We start from the raw sequence: 3,857 nt of genomic DNA, 5'->3' as shown, positions 1-3,857 counted from the left end.
GGATGGAGCCGGGGCCGGGGCCTGCCCGGGAAGGCTAGGGGTGTGGGGGTGATGGCTGGAAGAGGCCTGAGGGCTCAGTGGCGAAGCCAATCCCTGCAAGAAAGAGGTACATCTGACTGATGGATCCAGGCAGGGAAACTGAGGCACCGGCGGAAGGACCCGGCGGGGGGTGGAAGAGCTCTCCACTGCGCGGCACACAGCCCTGCCTCTAACCCATGCCTGGAGCCGCCACCTCCCCCCAGAGCATGCCTGAGAAGGTGGGAAGGGTGCACCCGCATTAAAGACCAGCGCGCGTGCAAATGCGTACGTGCACGCTCAGAGGTACCCCCCCTACCCGCACCCCCTGGCTCCTCAGACCTTTCCAGCACCCCCCTTTTCTCATCTGCACTTGGAATCCCCCTCTCTCAGATGCTGAATGCCACCCACCCACGCACATGCACCCATACATTCACACACACATTCCCGTTCCTAACCTCGTCGAGGTTGCCACCGCCCCATAAATTGAGTGGGGGGAGGGAAGCAGCTGGCATTGGGGACCTAAAACGGGTGGGGGAGAATGGGGGTTTCTTTTGCCCCTGCTCTGGTCCCCATCACTCCTTGCTCTTTCCCCTCCCAGGCTTTGCGCCCAAATAGATACCTGAATGTCTGCAGAATCTCCGCCCGGCCAGAACCGAGGCCGGGACCGCCAGGCAGCCGGGGTGGTGGGCCCGGGTTCCCGGGGGCCCACATGGCGTGGGGGGGCATCTGGATTCCCTTGGTGTCAGTATCTGCGCCCGGGCATCGGATGCTGGTCCCTCCTCCCGGTGCGCCCCGGGCACAGCGCCGGCTGGGGAGGAGAGAGGCTGGGGGGGCGGGGGGTGCGAAAGGCGGAGCTCTGCCTTGCTATTTATAGCCTCGTCTCCGCGGGTGGGGGCGTCGGGCACCAAACCGTTCCCCCACCCATGCACACACACACCCCTAAACCTGGAGCTCCAACCCCGATTTTCCTGGCTTAGCCGACCGCCCTTCGGTCCCAACAAACCTAAAGGATTCTTAGAAGATTCCTCTGCCACCCAGACCGACACCAACTAAATTCGTTCTTGAGCTTCTGCAGACCCCCCTTCTCGCTCGCTCGGTGTGCTCCTGTGCGCTTGTGCGCCAGACCTGACCTACCTACCGCGGGGCACGGGGCGCCCTGTGCGGAGGGGTGGAGGGCGGCGGTGGGGATCCGCAGCCGGAGTCCATGCTGTGCGGAGAGCGAACAGAGCACACAGCGCAGATGAACTTGGACCGCAGCTCCCTGCACGGGCCTCTTAAATAAGTATGAGGAGGGCGGGGACCTTGGGTCGTCTTTAGGAAAGGCCAGGGGCATTCCCGGATGCCTCCTCCCCATATTCTTGCGGGCGAGGGTGCGCGGAGACAAGAGCGAACCTTGTGCCACATCCTCTCTCCTGGCACCTCTTTAAGCACACAGCGCAGATGAACTTGGACCGCAGCTCCCTGCACGGGCCTCTTAAATAAGTATGAGGAGGGCGGGGACCTTGGGTCGTCTTTAGGAAAGGCCAGGGGCATTCCCGGATGCCTCCTCCCCATATTCTTGCGGGCGAGGGTGCGCGGAGACAAGAGCGAACCTTGTGCCACATCCTCTCTCCTGGCACCTCTTTACTCGTCTTGCTTAGGTTATTTTTTTCATCTTGCGTGGAAGTCTCGGTCCAAATCGCTCCTCAAGTCTCGCTCCCCTGTGGTCGCAATTGGTTTCTCTCACTGCCTCTGCCTCTCCTTGCCACCTGCCCTGTCTCCATGGTTACCATAGCTTCCATCTGCATATTTTAGGAATGAGTTTGTGTCCTGCTGGAAGGCTTCAGAGGAAGTGGGGGTGGGGGTGAGGAAAAATTCCCCAAGGATTTGGAAAACTCACCTGAGATAATTCAGAGGCCGGAGGCCACCGGACACAAGATCCTAAAAATAAAGGGGGAGGGGGGAGAGAAATACTGCAGGGAAGCCGCCCATTTTTACCAGCTACCACTTATTGGACACCAGCTATGTGCCAAGTACTTTACATACGTATCTCCCGTCCTCACAACAACACTACAAAGAAGGAATTATCTTCAATTTATAAGAAACAGGGACTTAGGCCCTAACTGGTTTGGCTCAGCAGATAGAGCATCGGCCTGCGGACTGAAGGGTTCTGGGTTCGATTCCAGTCAGGGGTATGTACCTTGGTTGTGGGCACATCCCCAGTGGGAGGTGTGCAGGAGGCAGCTGATTGATGTTTCTCTCTCATCGATGTTTCTAACACTCTGTCCCTCTCCTTCCTCTCTGTAAAAAATCAATAAAATATTTTTTTAAAAAAAGAAACAGGGACTTAGTAAAGTTAAGAGAGTTCTCCAAAGCCTCACAGCTCTGTTTCTGTCTTATCCCAAAGACAGCGTACTTGCCACCACCCTGCAGCCTTCCAAGCCCAGAGGCGTTGCTCCCAGGCCACTGCTCTGACACCTCAGAGGTTCTTGACTCCTATATTTTATCACCCCTCTGAGCTCTTCCCTCAGTTTCTGGGCCGTGTGTGTGTGTGTGTGTGTGTGTGTGTGTGTGTGTACGTAAGACTCCTCTTCCTGAAGCACCCATCTTATATAAAAACTGCGATTTGAAATTTTAACCCTGCTCTTTTGGCCTCTGTAAATGCTTGCTGGCTTAAATAATGAGGAAAAAAGATGACTCCCTGTTCCAGAGAGGCCATAAACCTTCCCCAGACGAAGTTATCTGTGCTGGCGCCAGGCCAAGCCTTTGGTTGAGGTCTCAAAGGCCCAGCACATAGAACTGTGCAAAGAGGACGGGAGAAACCCCATCTTTGGGAGACAAAGAGGGTAAAAAGGTATAAATACAGGAAATTTCCTTTGTGACTTGGCCCAGAATTCTAGAGACATTTTTTTCTCTGGGCCGTGCATCATCATCATCATCATCACATCATCATCAATGTAACGCCATCTCTCTGAGTGTTGCTTGGTTCTTCTCCGGTCTTCTGTAACATTCCCACCAGGTGCCCTTACCAAGGGCGAAGAGGAGCTGGAAGGCAATGGAAAGTGCAGGAAACACTGGCTCCTGCCCTGCCCCCTAATTCTAGTTCTCTGATTCCTAACCTTCCTCCCCCCAAAACCTCTCCCCATCTTCTTTCAGGTCTCAAAGGCCCAGCACATAGAACTGTGCAAAGGGGATCGGAAAAAACCCATATTTGGGAGACAAAGAGGGTAAAAAGGTATAAATACAGGAAATTTCCTTTGTGACTTGGCCCAGAATTCTAGAGACATTTTTTCCTCTGGGCCGTGCATCATCATCATCATCATCATCAATGTAACTCCATCTCTCTGAGCGTTGCTTGGTTCTTCTCCGGTCTTCTGTAACATTCCCACCAGGTGCCCTTACCAAGGGTGAAGAGGAGGTGGAAGGCAATGGAAAGTGCAGGAAACACTGGCTCCTGCCCTGCCCCCTAACTCTAATTCTCTGATTCCTAACCTTCCTCCCCCCCAACCCTCTCCCCATCTTCTTTCAGATATGGCAGCAACCCATGGAAAGAAACATTTTTCTTTCTTTCTTTTTTATTTATTTATTTTATTTTAACCATCTTTAATTAATTTTTAATTGAATATAGTGCAATGACATTGAACAATACATTTATACAAGTTTCCGGGGTACAATTCTATAATACATCATTTGTATATTGTATCATGTGTTCACCACTCCAAGCCCCCCTTAACCTTCTCCTTTCTCCCTCACCTTTATTTTTTAAGATCGTCCTTTAGTGTGAAGAAGATAAGGCAGCTAAGGGGTGTGTGTGTGTGTGTGTGTGTGTGTGTGTGTGTGTGTGTGTTTGCTTGCTTGCT

At 53.2% G+C, this 3,857-nt stretch overlaps 1 long non-coding RNA gene across 2 annotated transcripts; it reads right to left on the bottom strand.

Moving 5' to 3' along the window:
* Window positions 1-6: 6 nt before the first annotated feature.
* On the bottom strand, window positions 7-1,240 carry LOC107183153. 2 transcript variants are annotated; one of them, XR_001513920.1, is made up of 3 exons: window positions 1,153-1,240; window positions 638-842; window positions 7-93 (listed from the first exon to the last, which is right to left on the bottom strand). It is a non-coding gene; the product is annotated as an uncharacterized LOC107183153 (long non-coding RNA). The 2 variants fall into 2 exon arrangements; XR_001513921.1 differs by having other exon boundaries at window positions 1,157-1,240.
* Window positions 1,241-3,857: the final 2,617 nt, after the last annotated feature.

The sequence above is a fragment of the Myotis davidii genome, unplaced genomic scaffold, assembly GCF_000327345.1.
Source record: "Myotis davidii unplaced genomic scaffold, ASM32734v1 scaffold401, whole genome shotgun sequence".
NCBI lineage: Eukaryota > Metazoa > Chordata > Mammalia > Chiroptera > Vespertilionidae > Myotis > Myotis davidii.
This window is presented reverse-complemented; position numbering and strand designations above follow the sequence as displayed.